The sequence below is a fragment of the Phasianus colchicus genome, chromosome 9 (assembly GCF_987193195.1).
Source record: "Phasianus colchicus chromosome 9, bPhaCol1.hap1.1, whole genome shotgun sequence".
NCBI classification, from domain to species: domain Eukaryota; kingdom Metazoa; phylum Chordata; class Aves; order Galliformes; family Phasianidae; genus Phasianus; species Phasianus colchicus.
The window spans coordinates 20,188,294-20,210,119 of NC_143444.1; the positions used below are offsets into that span (position 1 = coordinate 20,188,294).

Genomic DNA, 21,826 nt, shown 5'->3' on the forward strand with positions numbered 1-21,826 from the left:
TAACAATCAATAGCATTTTGTTGGAGACTGCACTCTACATGCAGGTGTTAAGCATTGTGCTTGCCTCAGTCAGCCTGCGATGTGTTTTTTATTATTAAGCCTTTCCAAATAATTTTGGTAAATAGCAGGCTAGAGGAAGTTGAATCATTACAGTACCTCATGAAAAAAAACAAATCAAAAAGAAAGAAACTGTGACATGCACAAATTACACATTCTTCAAAAACCCATACAAAAACCCATTTAATTCAATGATCCATAACCTGGAGATGTTACAATTCCGAATTAGAACAAGATTCTTTTTTTTAAGCAATCCATTTCTGGTTAACTATGATTGTCTATCTACAGAATGCTGTAAAACCTGAATATTCATTAAGGAAATGTATTTCTGTAACTAAACTGCTTGGAGTACAGTCTTCGCAACCCGTGCTGTAGAAACATATCTCGTACGTTAATGGCAGAAAGAAATATGAAATCCAAGAAAATGTTTGACTGGAAGGGGCTCTAAGCCTGCCATCTTTCAGCTTTAATATGAAGAACGATTAAAAGAAAAGAATCATATTTATTGAAGTAAAGCTGGAAGTAATTCCTAAGCCAGCTATATACTCACATCATATCACACGTTCTATCTGTATTCCAACAGAGCCACCTAGTATTTCTGTTTTCAGAACTGTTGGAAACGAAATGCATATATCTTTGAAAACTACTTAAATATTAAACATGATTGTTACAACTATTGAGAATGGCCCTAAAATAGCTTTTTGTTTTTCCAGTTTTCTTGACATCCAATTACAACCGTGATGGCTTAAATCTTTTACTTGTTTCAAACTGAGAATTTAAAAAAAAAAAAAAAAAACAGCTTTTAAGTCTAAAAGCAATACACAAATACTTAAGCAGCTGAATAATGTGTAATTTCAAATCATATTTGTACATCACAAACATCAATCCTAAAAAAATGCTTCAAAGCCGTCTGTTTAACATGACATCTCCAAGTAACACATCTGACTATGAACCTATGCTCTGAAGTACACTGCTCTGTAACTGACTGCTTGTCCACCTATGCATGAAGACTATTTCAATTATATACCAGATGTAGTTTAACTTTCCTCACAGTTCATCAGCTAAAACCCTTAACTACTATACCAAATTCTTCTGTTATCAGTCATCCACACAGGTTCCTCAGAGGAAGGCAGAGAAGACAAGTAGCAATTTTTGATACAAAATATCTCCAGGTGGGCATTGGTAGGTTTGTTTTTTTTCCATTATTCCCAGACACAGCCCCGTTCTCAGCGAGAGCTGCAGCAGAAGTGAAGTTTTTCTTATATGCATACCAACATTTCAGGTGGACACGGGATGAGCTCTGGCTTGTAAATATGTAACCTTTTTAGACCAAATTTCAAGTAAAAAATAAAAATAAAGAAATCTAGCCATTCAAAACATTAAACCTTATATTTGATGATGAATATTACTATCTACGTGTCTGAATTTATGACATACTACATGGTTGTACTGCATGAACAACTTGGAAAAACATTTTCCCTAGCTAGAGACCTCTCTTTCTAACATTCACTTCAGTGAAAGTCATGGACCTTTCTAAAAAGCTCTAACTCAAAACTGGAAAATTTTTACTTCATCAAAACTATTCTATTTTTTTTTTTTTAAATATCACCTTAGAGTCAGCTTTACATAATGTCTTTTTAAAAAGAAAAATAACAGTTCAACCCACATTATTAACCATAAAAGCTACACCCTCCTAGGACTGCGCTATCTAGTTCACTCAGATTTTAATAAGGTGCCTCCTTAAAGACACTAGAATTCCTGAGCAGCCCTTTCTCGACTTTAAGCATTAAAAGCAGTGAGAGATAAATAAAACACCGAGAAAGCTTCTGAAGCTATCACACAAGGACTACGCAAATTTTGCTTTTTTTTTTTTTTTTTTTCCAGAGCTCTCCTCTTGCTCATTTTGAGAAAGGAAACACCCAGCAGCCTGGTGTTAATGTCTCTGCTGATTGTGAAAATTGCAGCAATAAAAACTCCAACTGCTTGTCTTAAATTAAGACTTGCAAGACTACATGTGAGATCTGTATCTTTACATTAGTTTTTATAACATTTGGAAGTTTGGTTGCCTGCTTTGATGTTGGTCTATTAATGAGCAGGAGAGCCAAAAGCCAGAAAAAAAAATGTTTACTGGAAATTCTCAAGTCAAAACCTGAAGTAATTGGTTTCTCCTACCCCACATGATCCCATATCCCGGTTCCCCCAGCCACCAGCGCCCTGAGCCAGCTGAACGTCATCTGCACTTTTTTTGCTGTTGCCAACCTACAGTGATTGAAAATGGCAGCTGAAGCGCTGCTGCAGCACATTAATTTTTCTCTAAGTGGTCCAATTTTGTCATCTGAACGCTGAAAATCTTCTTTCCGCTACTTTTTTTTTTTTTCCCCCAAATCTTGGGAGATTTGTCAAATTTGGGGTTGCCATCATATAAACTGAAGCACAACATTTTCAATATAACTTTTAGATTATCCCTAATAGCGCTTTCTTCCAGCACTCTGCATCCCAAGCAGACTAGTTAACAGCAACTTAAGTGTGATAAAGGCAATTACACCAATACGTTCCTTTTGTACAACCAAAAGGTACTGCTCCAGACAGCTGAAGACGCTAGATAAATAAACTGCTGAAGATTACCGGAAAGTAATGATGTGCAATTTTAGGACCACTAAACACACCTGTTTACAAAATGCCCAAACGCTCATTTAAGAATAACAGAAATCTATATGAATTATTTAATTTCACAGGGTTTCGCAAGGCATACCATATCTACTCTGTTCCTTCATTAAATGAAAGGAAACTGCAGCAGGAGTGAGGACATCCTGCTCTAAAGGCACAGCACTTACAGGGCTTGAAAAAAAAAAACCAACAACAATAAAAAATAAAAGCACCCTCCCAGTGATCAAATGAAGAACCACCAGAAAGAAATAATAAATAAATAAATAAATAAACAAATGCTACATAGCAAACACTTGAAACACGTTTCTGAAAACAAAATATTTATTTCCATGTCTGTACCCTTAACTGCAAGGTATAGGAGGAAGGAATAAAGGAATAGGAAATGAAGACCAAGGAAGTTTTTTGTTATTTTTTTTTTTTCGTTCCTTCCAGAGACACAGAGCAGCATGGTCCCTCTGTCCCTGAGAGGCATCTGGCCCCTGGAAGAGGTCCCATCACGCTGACAGATAACTGGATTTGGGTTGGCTTTTGGGCTGGTGGATTATGAGCATTGATTTGCAGAGATAATGAAAGGCCAGGCCGGCCTCCTCCCCTTCATCCACATGGAAATCGTCACAAACGGCCCAAACCTGCACACATTTGGCCATGTTCAACGGGGGTACGCGTTCCTCACCGCCACCACAACGCTTTGCCGTATCTGTTATCAAAGTATTTTACGAGGTAGTAGCAATTGCAAATTAAGTTATCTCAGCAAACTCACTATAACTGATTAAATGAGATTACAAGAAAAGCTCATTTTCTCCTTTTCCCCCCCCCCCCCCCCCCCAGAACAGAAAGGAAATGGAAGCATAAGGCCGGTGGTGCTCCGAACTTCTCGAGGCACTCCGCACAGCACATCACGGCACGAGGCCACGAGGAGCGGGCGGGCTGGCTGACGGGCTCCGCACGAGTGGTTTCGCACTACACGGCCCCGTCTGTCCGCACATCCCCCCGCGCGGAGCCCTCAGCAGGCAGTGGGAGCCGTCACCAAAGGTCACTTTTCCTTTTCTCGGAGCAAACCACTAATCAATGGAATAGAATTGTCTGAGCGCTTGCAGCGAACGGACCCTGGTTTTCACTGTCGTAATTGCAAAACAGCCGAAGTTCAGAAACATCACCCACACCCACCTCCCCATTTTGCCCCCTTTCAATCCCTGCTGCCCTTTGGGCCTCCGCTTAGAAGCAAATGGAAGACGAACTGAAGTTTTCTCAATTGAGCCGGAGCCGAGAGCCCTTTGATATGCTAATACCCCCCTTCAAACGGTACGGATTCACACTCGCATTAATTCCAACAATTTGTGCAGAACGATGAGAAATGGCACCTCTTGGGGGGGGGAAGGAGGGGAAGAAGGAGGAGGAGGAGGGGGGCGGGCGACAAAAGGAGGGGGGGTGGCGGGGGCCGGGGGCAGCGGAGCGCTCCTCCCGTGGCCACCTCTTCCCCCACCCCCAGACCGGCCCGCACCGCACGGCGGAGCAGCACCTGAGCACGGCTGCCCCGGCCCCGCCGCCCGCCCGGGCCCGGCCGACACAACCCGGTGATATTTTTAGAGGCAGACACAGCAGCGCTGCCTCTTGACACGCTCTGCGTTCTGTCTCCAGATGGCCCCAGATTTCTATACGTGAAAATAAATAGCCAAAAAAAAAAAAAAAAAAGTTGTTCTCACTCCACAACCGACAAAGGGCGATTTATTCCTCTTCTCCCCCCTTTCTCCGCCCCGCACGTAAGGGCGCTCGGCCGAGTTGCACACAAATAAACCCGCAACAGGTAATCATTTAGCGAGCACCGACGCAACTTTCCCCTCGTGGGAGCCGCACCGGGGCCTGTTCTGCTCCGGGGGCCCCGCAGCTCGGCGGGGGGGTTGGAAGGGGAGGCGCGGGGCCTCCGCAGAGCCGGGGGGTGGGGGGGAGGGAGCTGCGAGGGGAACCTTCGCGGGGCTGAGCGAGGCGGTGCGGGGCCGCGCCGCGGGCAATGGGCCTCGCCGAGGGGCGCGTTCCTCCGCCGGCGGAGGGGCCGCGGGCAGCGCGTGCCCAGCGCCGAGCAGAGCCGTGAGCGAGCGCCGGGAGAGGAGCCGCGGCGCGGGGCTACGCTTACCTCCCTAAGCCGAGGGCGAGCCGGTCTCTGTGGCCCCAGCGGGACCGGCGGCCCCGCCGAGCGGGCGGCGGCGCGGGGTCAGCCCCGGGCGGCGTCGGCGGCGCGGGGCGGCGGGCGGGCGCTGGGCGCTGCGGCGCGGCGGGCTGGGGCTGCGCGCACGGCGGCTTCTCCTCCGCGCAGCCGGCCGGGAGGCTTCGCCGCGGCTAAGTCAACATTTTCCTGTGCTTCCCGACGCTCCGCTCCGCGCGAAACGAACGATGCAGCCAGGCTCCCGCAGGCAGGCGAAGGAAAAATTCAATTAAACGGCAAAAGGAGCGGAGGGGACGAGGTGCGGCGCGCCGGCTGCGCCCAGCCTTGGTTGGAGTCCTTTCTGCGCAGCGATCGGGAGGAGGGAGCCGAGGCGATGCCGGCGGCGGGAGTAGCGGGGAGCAACTCACAAATTTTGCGACGAGCCCCCCCTCCTCTGCCTCTCTGGCGTTCGCGGCGACCTAATTCACATCTCCTCGGGAGGCTCCGGCCTCGCGCGGCCCCGCCGCTGCTGCCCGCCGTCCTCCCGGCCCTGCTGCCCCGCCGGCGGCCGGAGAGCGGGCGGGCACCGCGCGGCACTGGGAAAAACGCAGTACGTACACAGCAGGAAAAAACCCCAATGAATCGTATCGCAGCCTCCTTTTTGCTCATGCACCTCTCCGTGTGTGACTGGGGATCGCCAAGTCCTGACACAGACTCTCCGGCGGCTCTGAACTGGAGTCACCTCCAGCCTCCTCCCCCTCCAATCTCCTCCCCTCTCTCTCTGCCTCCCCACCCCTGGGCTCAGCTAATCATATAAACATATTAGCACGTAGAGCGGCACCGGCGAAGGACAAAATTCTCTCCCTTCCTTCCTTTTTGTTTTCCTTCCCTCCCCCCTCTGTTCTCCCAGCCGCGGGGGTTAAGGCCAGCAGCCGCCCGGCGACCGCTCGCATCCGAGGCCGAGCGCTCGGCGGCCGCCGCTCCGGCCCAGTTTGGGGCTGCGGGGGGACGCGGAGCGGCCGCCCGGCTGCTGGGGCCTGCCGCTGCTTGAGAGCGGGGCTGGCCGCCCGCCGCCTCCTCCCCGCGGCCCCGCTGGCTGCCGGCGCGCCGCAGGCCGGCAGGCGTCTCCGCCGCACTTTCTCCTTGGTCGTGCCCTGCGCGCCGCGCTGCCCAACTTGTGCGGCCGGCCCGGGCCCAGGTGCGGCGTGGCGTGCCCGGTTGCTGCAGCCCGGCTCTCCCCAGCCGACGCCGAACGCACCGTCCGGCGGCGTGGTCGAGCACGGAACCGGCGACTCCTTCCAGCCCGCCGAGCGGCTCCCCCAGCTCCTCGCCTCTCCCGCGGCTCTCCCTTCGTCAGGTTTCCTCCGGCTCTCCCTCCTCCCGCAGACGTCGCCAGGGCCGGCGCTGCGAAACGATGCGCTGGGGAAAACGTGTCAGGGCAGGGTAAACAACACACTTGGAAGCGATTTAAAGGATGCTAAGTTGACTCATTCTTCTGCTCTGATGCAGAATGCAGGTTGGCAGCGCTGTTGCATTCCTTCTCCAAATCCCATCTTAGAAAGGAGGATTTGGGATTGTTGTTATTTTATTTTTTTTTCCGCTTCGTGTTGATGCAAAATTGTGAGGATCCACTCCGACCTTTCGGGCTGTGCCACATGCACGGGGCCCGGCTCTCAAGGTCAACGAGAAGCAGCTGAACACTGCACGGCTCGTCCTGGAGGAGAGGACACGAGGGGCTGGGAGCGCCTGTGCACGGTTCCCGGTCTGGGGCTGCTGCGGTGGCCGGAGGGGCACAGCGGGAGATCAAAGCGGCACAGACCTGGCCTGATCAGCCCACCAGTTATTTATTCAGTTAGTTTAAACCATTCCCTCCCTTTTCTAGCTGCAGCAGTGAAATACAAACCCTCTCAATTGCATCTGCCCACAGGATCTCTGGCACAAGACCCAGGGCTTGTTAAACTCTTCTAGGTCCAAAGCGCATTGACAATTCAGCTTAAAACGCCCACACCACACCAGGAAATCAGGATCGTTACCTTTTGTTAATGCTAACGGCTTATTTTTTAACTTAATTATTTGGACTCCACTAATACCTAAGCAATTGGTGCTCCAGTTCTGAAAATTTTAACATATACTAAGAGAAGCATGACATATTTAAAGGAAACTGGATTATTAAGTCCTTGCCACAGGAGGTAGTAAGAATCACAGAATGGGCCCAGGGCTCTTCAAACCTACAGGAAGTTTTGAACTGCAGTAATGTTGTTGATCAGTCCCTGGAAACCCCTGCACACCACACTGGCCTTCCTCCAGCCACAGCCCTGGGGTGTGGGGAGCAGCCCCCACTACCTGGCACCAAAGGAGGTGTTGTGAGAGCATATTCCCGAAGCCAGCTTTAGCTGGGTTAAATCTGCAGGCTGCCTTGAAACAAGCTCAGCATGGGAGGAGAGGAGATCGTGTGTCTGTGTGATAGTTTTATACCTGCTATGTATAGCTAAAAGTAAAAAAGATGGGTTACGTGAGTGCAAAATGCAGTGAAAGAGCAGGTTTTCTATTTTTTTCCACACATTTTTTAAGTTCTCTGTACATCACCAGTATAACTGTATGCCCTTTCTTGCTGAAAATATCCCTTTAGATATCTTTATAAAACCCTAAAGAACCCCTTATGCCCTAATTGGAATTCAATCATAAAGGCATTTGGATGTTTTTTATCAGAAATGTTTTCCTTGAGACAATTGGATGCATCTCTTATGGAGTCATCCTTAAAAAGGGAATCACAAAGATGTAAAGAGATCCATATCGATTAGCTCTCATTTTGCCATATATCCAACATATATCATTAACACATCCTACTTTTTGTCAAATAAATGCACTTGCAGATAAACAGAGGTTGTCCCGAGCTGACAGTCTTTTCCTTAGTTGATGAGATCAGGACTTAGCCAGAAAACAGTTGAGAATACAACAAGAATTATGTAGGGTTGGCAGTTTTCCTTGGAGAGGAAGCAAGAGAGAGGAATTCTTCCATTTAGAGCAAAAAAACTCAACTGGTTTCTCTAAGACATTTTTACCCTCCCCAAAGGTTGAAAATATCTGCAGAGCTGAGGCTTGTGTTAATGTCTGCTGAAGTGGATTCACCTACACAGATTCAGCTGCAGGACTGAAGTTTATTTTCTCTATTTTCATCAAAAACTTCTGGAATCATATTTATTTCTGCATGCAGGAAGGGAGTTTTACAGCTCTGAGTTGTAAAAGTGAGTTTTAAACAGTTGGTAAAAATGTAAACAGACACCTTTCAGCATTTCTTCAGAAAACATATGTTTCCATTAATTCTCATTGAATTCAAACTAGGATATAAGAATACCTGGCAGAAGCATATATCCTTTTGGCAAGTAAAACATTATTATTCAAGCAATTAATTTGACTTCATACGAATCAGCATCTGTTTCTTTAAAGCAAGAAAACTCTATACACTTGTAGTCATAGCATCCTTAAATCTGATCCTTTGTTTTTTACTTGGCCACAATTAATGCCAGATTTGAATATTAAGATACAAAACGGAGTTACAACAAATCAAGTCTCTTTTCCCCATTAAAACTGCCAATTGCTTGCTTTTTGCTGCATTCCTATAAAAACGTACTTCAATCGAAGACCCCACAAGTAAATACAGAAAGTAGATTTCCCTTGAATTCTTGTTTTGCTGCTACATCACAAAATATCAAGCTTAGAAATACTGCAAGCAATGTCATACTCTTAGTAAGAGCACTCAATAACATTTTTACTTACCCCTTTCACTAACATTAAATTTTGTAATGTTCTAGCTTAAGCTGTATATTCTGTGTTCTTTGCTATCAAATTACTTTCGTGAGCCTGCTGGTTTGTGTCCTTGAAAAGCTAAAAGCAAATTCATTGTAATTTTTGGAATAAGCACAAGATCTGTATGTCAGTGAGCATTTCTAGGGACTGTCTATAGGATGGTAAGAACTGGAAGAGATGTAATTGTCAAGAGTGTGCTTGGAGAAGGTGTATCTGAGAAAAATTATTTCAGTTATGGCAAACAATAGCCAAATTGTGATGTCTACAAATATGATACTGTTGACTTCCCCAGAGGGTTTAGTTGCTGTTGTTTTGTGGGAGTTTTTACCCTATAAGTGCATCTTACATCTGCCTCTCCTTAAAAAAAATGATTTTAAAACATTTGAATATCTTGATAAATATTTCTTGTATTGCCCTAACAGTCAGTTGTTCCATGAGTTAGCATGGATTTTATGCAACCTATTTTTACATTACTGAAGTTTTATGAAATGACTGAACTTTAAATACTAGTGGCTGACATTTCCTCCTATCTGTATGTACTCGTGTGAATAACGTATCAACGAACAAATAATTAGATGTAAAATTAGCAAAGACTGATGGAAGAGTTGCATATATATAGTATAGTAGCATCATCTAAAAGTGGTGTGATGTAAAGATGTGGTTTAATTTGTGCATGTAAAGGTAGCAAACTGTTCTACGATCATACCATTTCAGCTCAAATGAGAAGGCCAAATTTTGCCTGCTTCATTTCGAAAAAAAACACCAATTATTTTTCCAGACAAATATATGCAAACAAAGTGCAAATGATATAAACTATAAGAAATATGTAATGTATTGTCTTAAAACTTTGGAAATATATCTTTACAATTACTGGTCTTTTAAACTAAGTAATTGATTTAAGTGTCACTTGGGGAAAAAAATTAAATTCATCAATAAAGTGAGAGAATTCTGCAGCTGTTCCTAACAAATAAGCACAATATGAATTTGCATTAAACATAGTTTACTTCAGTAATCAATTTCAATGACTTATAATCTATATCATTATTTAAGAAATGACAAAATCATTGACTTACTCATAACGCTTGCTAATTGTTTTTTAAAATAAATTCTACACATGACTAGGGAAACACCCATTTCCATTTGCTTTATGTTAAATCAACATCTAACCACTCATGGTGATTTCATTCAAAGAAAACAGAAGGAACACATTAGCTGTGTGGTTAAAGAGATTGATGGGCTTCAAACATTTTAACCATGGATGTTTTTTTTCCAACTGTAGAAACTCATGTTTCTAATTTAAATAGCTTCAAGAAAATGAAGATCATTTTATTCAACAAAGCTGTTGTTTCTTGTTTCTTAGATAGAAATTAATTTAATTTGGTTTAATTAAGTAATATTAGAAGCAACCTTCTTCACAGAAAATGCATCTATGAAACAAAAACATGTGTATTCCATATTAACGAGGTATGCTGAAACAGGATTCTTGTATCACATTAAGAAATAAGAAGACATCAATAAGATTTTTAACATTCAGATACATGTTTTTATGTTCATGCTAAGATACTGCAGTTGTCTTTCTTCTCTATGAAAAGTAAATGTGAGGCAGTGATATAGCCCTGTGTTGTTGAAGAAGTACATTGTCTAATAGAGGCTTTGGGTATTTGTGTGTATATGTTGGTGGACAAGAGTTTACAGTTTAATTCTACAAGCATGTATAAAGCCAAAGAGTTTTCAAAATTGAGCTGTTAGGAGTCGTGTAGCAGAACATGCTTATAAAGAGACAAGTACAATTCCCTATTTTCTTATAAAAAGCTCAGTACAGGAACTGAAACAGTGATATCAGAAGAGGAACTACAGAGCTGAGCTTTCGTGGAAAGAGATGTGTAATGAGATCCTAATTCTCGAACTAGTCTTGCACTTTTCTAGGTCCCCTTTTATCCAATTTCTATATCTGCCTAGGCATTATTTCTGTATTTAGGCAGCAAATAACATTTCTTATGGAAAGAAGCAAGGCTCAGGAGAATTGTAAGAAATTAAGTATATTTTTCTATTTAAAATAAATGTAATTTTTGTCTGGCAGGTAGGAAGCTGCTTCTCCTCTTTCCTCTTGCATACAGTTTGTTATGACTTCGCTCAATCTCTATAATTCTTTCAGTCACTAATTTGCAGCCAGAGGAGTGTCCCGTATCTCAGAGGGGAACATGTGGAGATCCCAGTGTGTTCTCACACCTCTCCTTGCTTCACTGCCCTACTACTTTATGTAACAGCAGGAAGATTTCAAACTGGATGCAGGAAGAACTGGCTGTCTATGCCAAACCCTTCTATCTCTTATGATTTGCTTTATGAATCTCCAGCTGTGGATCTAAAGCTTACATCCATTACAGAGTGCTTTTAACTAGAATATTACCTAGTACAGCTGGTCAGTCTCTTGCCACCAAATTAAAGGTGATGCAAAAAAGATGAACAAATTATGGAGAACTCAAAGACAAACCATATCCATGAAGACTTTTCTGTTCTTACCCAAGAATCTAATATAGTCAACATAGATATTACTAAAATGTTATCTATGTCATAGAATTGGAGGAGTTGGAGGGGACCTCTGGAGATCACTGAGTTCAACACCCCTCCTAAGGCAGGTTCCCTACAGTAAGTTACAAACAGAAAAGTGTCCAGGTGAGTTTGGAATATCTCCAGAAGAGCCTTCACAACCTCTCTGGGCAGCCTATTTCAGTGTTCTGTCACCCTGACAGTAAAGAAGTTTCTTCTCATGTTCAGATGGAACTTCCTGTTTTCTAGTTTGAGTGCATTGCCCCTTGTTTTGTCACCGGGCACCAATAGAAAAGAGCCCAGCCCCATCCATTTGACACCCACTCTTTAGATAATTATATACATTAATAAGATCTCTTCTCAGCCTCCTCTTCTTGAGCCTGAACAGCCACAGGTCTCTCAGCCTTTCCTCATAAGGGAGCTGCTCTAGGCTCCTCATTATCTTTGTGGTCCTCTGCTGGACTCTCTCTAGAAGTTCCCTGCCTTTCTTGAACTGGCAAGCCCAGAACTGGACACAGTATTTCAGTTGTGGCCTCCCCAGGGCAGAGTAGAGGGGGAGGATCACTGCCCTCAACCTCCCAGCCATGCTCTTTTTAATGCACCCCAGGATATCATTGGCCTTCTTGGCCACAAAGGCACACTGCTGACCCATGGACAAACTGTTGGCCACCAGAACACCCAGGTACTTCTCCACAGAGCTCCTTTCCAGCAGGTCAGCCCCTAAGCTGTATTGATGTCTATGTTTTTTCCTCCACAGGTGGAGGACTATACATTTATCCATTTTGAACCTCATAATATTCCTCTACATCCAGCTCTCCTGCCTGTCCAGGTCTTGCAGAATAGCAGCAAAACCTGGTGTGTCAGTTACTCCTCCCAGCTTCGTATCATCAGCAAACTTGCTGAGGGTACATTCTATTCCTTCATCCAGGTCATTGATGAGGATGTTGAACAAGAGTAGACTCAGTACCAATCCCTATAGAACAATACCATACAGGCCTCCAACTAGAATCTGCACCACTGGTCAAAGCCCTCTGATCTCTGCCAGTCATTCAGTTCTCAATACGTCTCACTGTCCATTCATCTATACCACACTGCCTAAGCTTACCTACAAGGATGTTACGGGAGACAGCATCAAAAGCCCTGCTGAAATCAAGGTCTACAACATCTTCCACTTTCCCCTCATCTACCCATCATAGCCATCATAGAAGGCTACTGGATTTGTCAAACATGATTTCCCCTTGGTGACTCCTGATAAACTTCTTTTCTTCTACTTGCTTAAGGATAATATCCAGAATAAATTGTTCCATCATCTTCGCAGGCAGGAGGCAAGGCTGACTGGCCTGGAGTTTCCTGGGTAAATACTCATCTTTATCTACAGGTCTCTACAAACTCATGAAGATTTAAATGCCTGTACTTGGTGTAAGATTAGACTTACTTTCTTAAGAAGTTATGGCATAAAATATATCAACTTATTGGACCACCAGCCAGAACTCAGGCCTCCCCGTTTCAACTGACTACCCAGACCACTGAACTACAGTCATGTTCCCTCTGGTGCTCTCTCTTTCTGACCCAGTGAATCCTGAATTGCATTCTGCCTGGTACGCAGTTTTAACAGGAAAAGTGGAGAATATCTCCATCTGTGATCAAGCTGTGGGTTAGAGAACTTGTTAACTGGAAAGTGAGGTGCCAGTGAATCCCTTCTGGCAGGAGAAAACTGATCCTATTTCACAAAGGACAAGTCTCCTACTGCCAGCTGTAGAACAAAGGTACACCTTTAAAGGAAAGTGGTGATTACTGATGAATCTGTGACAGGATAACTGTGTTGGTGGGTGCCAGGTGCTCGTTAGATGCTCAGTTCTGTTTTACAGACTGTCTTAGCAATAGCATAGACATAGACCTTCTTAGTTTGATTTGTCTCGACTGAAGCATTATTTGGCATAATGAGCATTAGAGCTGCAGGAATATTCAGCAAAAATCAATGGAAATGCTTATTGAACAGGGATGTCCTCCCCAAGTAGGCAGCATTGAAGCGAAGAAATTTTTAAGCTTAAGGGCTTATATTCCTTCCACGTTTCTCCTTTATAGTTTAGCTGTCGGAATTCTATACAATGCCTAATGAAAATCTGGTCCATAATCATAATCATCAAGTTCAGAGATATGGTAATAGATTATGAATAAGAAAGAACAGGGTGTTCAGGATCAATCATGAAATAAAAGAATCTCACACTGGGTATTTCTCACCTCATGATTGCAACTTTCAAATTCCCTTATCAAAAGGCAGGGCTCGAGAGTCATATTTGCTTCCAAACTTATACGTTCTAGTTCATATATACTATTTTTTCAGTATTCCAGCAGCTTTTATTCTATTAGAACAAGTGTGGGGTTTTGTTGTTTTTTGTTTTTGTTATTTTTGTTGTTCTTTTGTGTGTATGTTTTTTGTTGTTTTTGATATTTTTATTAAGTTTTATTTAAAATGTTCTGTTGGTACTTTTAATCAAGGCAGCACGATGCTTTAAGTACCTGTCATCTGGTTCTGCTTCTCAGTTTCCCATGCTGCTCTGGAAGAGCTCATAACCCGAAGTTGATTGGTTATACTTGCTTTGATATTGTTTTGTGGTTTAAGCCAAGGACTTGGTTCCTTCTATGTTTTTTACAAGAATCTCTTTTTTCCTCTTGGTGCTGATTGCCATTGAGATGCTGACAGTTACGTGATTGGCTCCCTCTGGAGCAGATACCAGAGATGCATCACGGATCACTGGTCAGGGAGTGATGGAACAGCAGCACAGTCAGTCTCCCCCCTCCACAGCCACTCCATACATCAGTACTGCTTTGCAATCCATCTTGGCTGGCATGGGCAGAGAACAGAGAGGGAGACCCACATTTGTTTCCAGGCTTACATCTTCTCGTTCATATTTTGTCACACTCATGTTACATTGCCAGGTGTAACTTGTAGTTGTAAGAACAGTCATTATTCCTTCATTGAAACTGCCTATAAAAGCCTCTGTTTCAGTAATGATTTGTTATACATTACAAACATCTGCTGCACACAGAAATTAATATCACTAAAATATAGGGATCAAAGATATTCCACCTTTTTATCTCTAATTAAATGATCATTTACTTCTGACAGACCTCAATGTTTTTGACAAATAGTATTTGAATCTGATTGAAGGTATGGCTACGCCTTCCTAAACACACTGCAGTCAAAGAATGATGTTACTGCCATGCTCCTGTTGTGAGGAACATCTATTGACTGCTTAGTATTACTAATAATTATAAATATTCAATAATTAATTAATATGCTATTTTCTATCCCACTATAAGCTCTGGCTGCTGTCTGTGGAATAATCATCACCAAAGTATGATTTTTTTTTATTTTATTGGGTAAATCACAGTTCTGCATTTAATATATCAGTTAAGCTTTTATCGCATGCTTGGAAAGCAAAGTAAGAACTCTGTATTTACACAGGAGAGGGAGAACTTCCTGCTTACGCAGCCACTGACTCTTACTGAAGAATAAACCACAAATTTGCATTACACCATTTAGGTGCCCAATTTTGCCTTTCTGTTTTCTCTTCTTGTCCCCTCTCTATTATGGATGCATTGGTTTAATTTGCTTTCTTTAGAATTTTTGTTGATAGTAAAATGAATGTGCAAATTCCCTATCAGTTGTATATATTAATATAATTCCCTCTCAAATACAGCTCATTAAAATTAGTACTGGTAAAAGGTGAGATACATATTCATACAATTATTTACATAAATCCCATTCAACTTTATGCACCCTAAGCTTTAATGCAAAGTATCTACTACCGCAGGTAATTTTAGCACACGTGAAGCAGCACAGAAGTGACATCTGACTTCCCAAAGATTCAGTGTCTTTAAATAAACGGATTATTTGAAAAGAAAAAATTCCATAAGAAATTACATTTTTGACGTTGTTATTTTTATTTACTTTAATATTCTGCACATTTTTTTACTCTGCCACTTAATGCAATGAAATTCTGAGTTTCCAAGGAAGTTATTGGTCTAAATTTATCACCTTACAATCCATTACCATAGTAAACCTTACCAATTAGATCTTTTATTACAGCACTAAAACTAGCCAGCCAACTCAGTTTTGCCTTGCAACTGAGTTCAAATGCATTTTCTAAAAGATTAATACAAGATTAGTTCAATTGTTCCATAAGAATATTAGTACGAAGCAACTTATGAGATACTGCACACTCAAGACCCCAAAGTAAATTTTACAAAATGAATATATATTGAAAATCAATCGTTTTCAGTTTTAGTGACGAAAATATACTTCAAATCAGTAGTGATACACTTATTGATCTGCAGGTTATTTAGTTGGATTATTTGCATTCTAACTACGAGAAAAGTCACCAGGTCGTTATGTAGTCTCGGGGTAATTAGGCATCATCTATTCCTTGTTGTGAAAGACATTTGCTACTAAAAATATATATTAACATCTACTGTGTGCAGGTGCAGATTCTACTTAGCCATGCAGCTCTATTGGTATAAATGATGTTTTTCTAAGTAAACAGAGGAGATGCAAGGTCATGAGACAGAAAATGGCATATATCTCTCAGAAAATTATTCTGTTGGTACAGGCCTGCAACTTTTATATTTTCCTTTGCATAATGCAGCAACACATTATGACTTGTAACAGTCTCTGTTTTTCACAATTTTCCAGTTAATGCAAGTAATGTTTAAATACTCTGAAGTTAGATTATTAACTTCCACAAAATAGAAACAGATGTGTGTCTTAGTATGCCATTAAATTTATGATTTACATAGTATTCCTGAATACAGCTGAGCAGAGGCCAATGATTCTAATTTGCTCTAGATTTACAATAACCTGATCTGGTTTTTGTAAGTACTGAAACACTTTAAACAAAATTAGAAAGCCGTTGTGCTTTGTGTGATTAAAGATGCAATTCCCTTTGGGGTAATGAGAAGAGTTAGAACATGTTTCTTTCTTTATGGATGTTTCTATTATAAACACGAGTACCATATATTATGTATTTTTGTTACTATTTCCTTCTTTTTAATTATAAAGTAAACTGATTGAGTTGTACTGGAGTTACACTCAAGCTCTGCCAAAATCTAGCTAAAGAATGCATGCAGAAGTTCATAAAAATCCTTAAAATTCTTCTGAGGGTCGTAGGGTCTTTTTAGACAAATACTAGCTCCTTACAGTTTTTAGAGACCAAAATATTTCTCTGATTTTAAATGACACAATTTAAAGATTTATTTTAAAAGCTAATGTATTTCTCAGCTTATTAGACTGTGCTAAAACACAAAACTTTACAGGACAAAGGTTGAATGGATGCATAGCAGTCTAGATATGAAGACAGAGAATTTTGCTCTCTACAATTCCCTAAAAGGAGGCTGTGGCAAAATGTGGGTTGGCCTCTTCTTCCAGGTAACTAGTGATAGGACGATACGTAATGGCCTTAAGCTGCACCAGGGCAGGGTCAGGGTGGATATTAAAAAAATTATTAGAAAGATTGGCGATACATCGGAACAGACTGCCCAGGAAGGTGGTGGAGTTACTGTCCTGGAGGTATTCAAGAAAAGGGTCAATGTCTTACAGAGTGGTGTGGTTTAGAGCAATCACAGGTATGGGTTGATGGTTGGACTAGATGATCTTAGTGGTCTTTCCAACCTTAACGATTTTATGATTCTCTGTCTAAGGACAGAGATGACAACTGGAATGAAAGACAAAACTTAAAAGATAGTTTATCTACAAGGTGAAGTCAAATTGTGGTTCTACTTCACTAAATACAGAATTTTATAAGAATGAGGCAAAATGAGATGACATATGTTGGACATAAGCAAATGGCATGCAAGAGGAATAGCCTGTATATGAGTATTTAAGAATTGATGCAAAGATTCTGAAAATCAGTAGAAGTTATGCCTATAGAGATGCATAGCTTTGGGTTTAGCTGGAAATGAGGTATTTCCAAACTCTAATGCATGACTCCACAGAAGATTTATTTTGTGTAGGGACATTTTTGTAATTTTTTTTTTTTTTTTTAAGGTTACTTCAAAGATTCTTTGCATACTGCACCCCAAAAAAAATCAAATAGATTTTGTGAACATAGAAGCGCTGAACCAGGCCTTTAATATAAATAATACCCAGAGCATAATTTTATTTTATGTATTATATTATTCATTTCCTATTTTACATAATGCATTGAGGGTAATATATGCTCAGTATTATATATTCATATGTAATCATACTACAATATATGTATTTATATTTATCATTACCTCTGAAGAAATGTTTAATATTATTAATCCTTTCATTTTAATTACATATAATTAACCATCATTAAAACAGGAGCATTACCTTTTAATAAAAGTTTAATCATACATTTACTGAAGCACAGGATCAAAATGCTACACACGAATGAGATGTCTTAAAAGTGATTGAATGCGTTCAATTTATTTGGTCAGTCACTCTTCCAGTGCACTTAGAGAAGTGCCTTTTGTGCATCACTCAAGAGATCTCCAAGAATAAGTTCCCTACTGCCTTCTTTGACTTGGGATTATAGCATTAGATGGTCATACAGACTAAGCCACAAGCATAACTCTGTCTACATACTGCTCCAAAATACGCTTTCACTTTTAGCAGTGCAACCCTTGGCATGCATAGCACATGGTCTATTACATGTATTTTTGCACTGCTGTGGGTCATCGTGATGCAGCACTGGTAGAATTTTTGACCCAGGCAGGCAGATGTGAACAAGGATGAGCATCACTCTGCCAGGGGATCTGACAATTGCTAGTTGAAGGTTTGAAAAACGTAGGGCAAGAAAAATGTTTCATGATCCACTGAGGCTGAAGTGCATATAACTGGACTAGTTCTGGAGTTTCATTTGAACTATCTGATAAATGTTTCTTGCTAAACAAATAATTACCCATACAAAAGGCATTAGGCTAACAACAAGAGATTAGCAAACAGTAACTAATTCAACTAAAGTTTATCTTATGCCTAGGGAAGAATTAATACTACAGAATTCTTTGTTTCCTTCTTGAAAAAAATGATTTTTTTTTTTTTATTTTTATTTTTATTTTTTTTGTTAGGGATGAATGGCATTAGAACTTTGGAACATCACATTTCTTTTTCTCCTGCAACTTAACGGAAGCTGAGGCCCCACTTCTGAAAATACACAGGCAAACTGTGTGAGCAAACTTTTGCTGAACCAAGACCATATACTTGGTCCTACAAGTACTTATGCCTGTTGAATTTCATCAACAATATTAGAAATTGCAAATATAAGGAAATATGTCACCTTACATCTTATATTAAAAATGATGTTAGGTTTTGGAGAAGGAATTTTTAATTGTAAATTCATACTTGCTGCTTCCCAGAGCGTGGAGCTGTTTGCAGCAAGCTGCTGCTCCCAGAGCCCTGTGTGATTATCTCAGAGTAAAAACTGCAGATGAGAATTCCACATGTCTGAGGCAGAGCGCCTGAAAGGAAAGCTTAAATTTTAATGACAGAGCATGGGATGGTCATTATAGGAATAAACCGTAGTGATAAAAAGGGAACACCTGGTCAACAAAGAGTTTGTAGTATTTTTTTTCATATTAGTTATTTCAAAGTCATATTAAGCTGTCGGAAGACTTTGGTTTATAATAAACATGGTTTCTTCAAGATGCTGGGTGAGTCTGGATGCACTTAGCATAATTTATTTTCCAATTGAGTCTGAGATGCTCAGACCTATTGAAGTTGACTTTTTTTTTTTCCAAAGCAAATTAAATCAAGTTTTATTTTTGTTCAAAAAGGGACTTAGTTACATTTCTTAATTGTCAATTTTCTTCAAACAATTACTGTAAGACAACATTTTTTAATAAGTGAACATCCAATATATTTTGTGATTTCTTGCATTAAGGCTCACTCTGAAGACATTTGTCTTTTGCAATTACACAGCAACTCAGAATCAATGGGAAGTTCAAAACGGTATTTATATTGTTTTTGAATCTTGCTAATGTGATTTAAAATTACCTTATCCCAATATACTTTAAATCTCAAGGGAGACTATATTTTAAAAGTTACTGTGGCTGGAGGGCTTCATCCATTAGAAAAAACATTAACTAAAAATATACAATGGATCCTTTTCTATTCTTTTCTTTGTATTTCTCACAGCTATTCTATATTAATATTGACATGGGTAAGACAATTTAACAAACTTTAGAGTGATAACAAGGCCATTTTGCAATGGCTGTTTTGTTGAGCAATAAGGCTGCACGGAGAACGGCAGATTTTGTCTCCTCAGTTCCTGTCATTCTGATCATTTTATTGCATAAGACCTGGGTCAGAAAGTTGACGTCTCTAAAAACTATTGACTGCATGTTTTCAGAAATACCACAACAGAGATTCCAGTAAAAATCTGTAAGAGAACTTTCCACCTTCTGACAAGGCATTTTTACTAATTCAGAAATGGTCGTTGTTGAAGAGCTTCTGTCTTCATTATTTAATTCCTTTGTGGAGCTTACAGTCAACATGATCCCGTTGAGTTCTTTATTTAATATGTTTCAGAGCACAGGACACCTGCCGACTTCTTTAATAACGAGTTGTCCTCAGTTGGCTTATATGTGAAAACTGTGCAGCAGAGGCAAGTAAAGAATAACCTTAGACATTAAGACTGATTCCATTAAAAATAAAATAAAACTATGTCCAGGCTCCACACCCGAAGTCCCTAAAATAAATTTGCAAGGGCTTTTCACAGCATGGAATCCAGACGGATTTTTTTTTTAATTGAATTCTGTGCCATGTAAGTGCAGCTCGGTGGAATTCAATTTCCATGTAGGCTCCCAGGAAAGAAATACATGCTAAGTATTTTTATTGCTAATGTTTTGGATTTAGTTTCTTAAGTATTATTTAGATTTGACTGTGGGCAGAGTTGCTGGTGTTTACTGTAACACAGTGCTCTGTGCCTTTCTTTGGAGAAGGGACTCTTAAAAAAAGGATTGGCTAAAGCGTGGAAATTTAAACCATGAATAAATTCTGGGGCTTTGTATTGTATTAATAAGGCTCATAATCTACTTCTTTGTGCAAGCTCAATGAATTTGATTGGGAAAATCTCCATATTCCCAATCCAACCTATATTTTTTATCCCACTTTAATATATTTTCTCTACTTTGTTGGCAGCCTCTTTCAATCCTTATTAGGAGAAGTATGGAGAAATACTGTTACGCATGATTCAGCGAAGCCCTACAGTCTCAGTCCTGCAGTTCTTAAGTAAGGGAAGAAACCCCACTAAGATCAATGAGTCCTTCTTCTGCTCTGACTGGATGATAACTAAAACAGAGAAATCAGTCTTTGGCCAATTAGTTTATCTTAATTCGCTTTATCCTGCTCTCAGACATTCACATAATATCACCCACATTTTTTTTACTTTTGCTGAAAGACATTATTTTAGTTCACCCTACAAAACTCAGATGATGAATAAAAATTATCTCACAAATGAAAACTGCACTTAGCCACTGAACACTCAGACTGTTTTTCTTAGTCAACAGAATCTGAAATTAAATACTCAGCACCATAGGTTTAGCCTTTTTAATTATTTCATATTGCAATAGGTAAATTAAGTCATTGGTGTTGTGTCAGCTCACCCGATGAAGAAACATGCGCTCCCTTTGGATTCTGTCACAAAATATGGACTCAATCCAAACTGTGCCCAAAAAATATGTATTAGAAAATACACTGTGCCCTGCTCATATCTAAATCTACTTCCCCTTTCTCTGTGAAGAAATGATCGCTATCTACTATATATATATTCTGTGTTGACATTATACACATATCTATATATTATATATTACATCTTAGCTATTGCCTATGTTTGTTATATTGTCTAGGAATCTTTGAATGTTGAGTTAGTAGGATTATGATTTTTTAATAATTGTATACCTTTTTCAGATAAGCTTGTTGACACATTTGTAAGTTTTATTACTACTTTTGTTAAGTTTGTTAGGAAATCAGGATAAGATAGATATATATATATTTGCTAAATCTGCCTATTGATGGGTTGTATGTACAACTGCTTTTCAAATTCTGCTTACGAGTAATAATTTTATAAGTGGATATATATTCAAATAACATTTAGATTTTCTGTAGACATTGTCCTTATGCATTTGGTTGCTAGTTTTGTGAAAGTGTTTTCCTTGTTACTTTGAAGAACTACACCTAATCAGCAGGAACAAGAGTGACCAGGACAGCCTATACATATGATTATCAAAAGATCCAAACCAGGCCTGACACTGGACATCATGCAGACACAATGAATTGCAAACCAGCCCAAATAACAGGAGCAGAATTTGTGCAGGCAGTGAGGAACTGGCGAGGCTGCAGGCAGGGGATGTCTCTGGGGTACAGCTTTCTGCAGCCAGACCAACTGGTTCAGAATTTTGGAGAAAGACTATCCAAAGACTTTCTAATAATTCAGCTCCCTTTTATTCTACTGTAATTCTTTACTGTGCAGCTAAACTATTTAAAAACAGATAAAACGATGTATATTAGTTCACTTCAGCTTATGTCTCTTCTTCATGTGCTCCACACAGTTATTTTGTAGTACATGAGAAAAAATGTTCATG

The 21,826-nt window shown here is 40.6% G+C and overlaps 1 protein-coding gene across 9 annotated transcripts in view; it reads right to left on the reverse strand.

Moving 5' to 3' along the window:
* ADGRL2 (adhesion G protein-coupled receptor L2) overlaps positions 1–21,826 on the reverse strand; it is a 389,339-nt gene that overhangs the window by 149,130 nt on the left and 218,383 nt on the right. Inside the window, exon 1 of one of the 9 annotated variants that reach the window (XM_090146449.1) lies at positions 6,123–7,070. The exons of 7 other annotated variants lie outside the window; for them this stretch is intronic. The gene's annotated coding sequence lies outside the window, so the exon portion shown is untranslated. Of the gene's footprint in view, positions 1–4,855; positions 4,973–6,122; positions 7,071–21,826 lie in introns of those variants that run through there. One more of the 9 variants, XM_031600267.2, reaches the window with a different exon arrangement.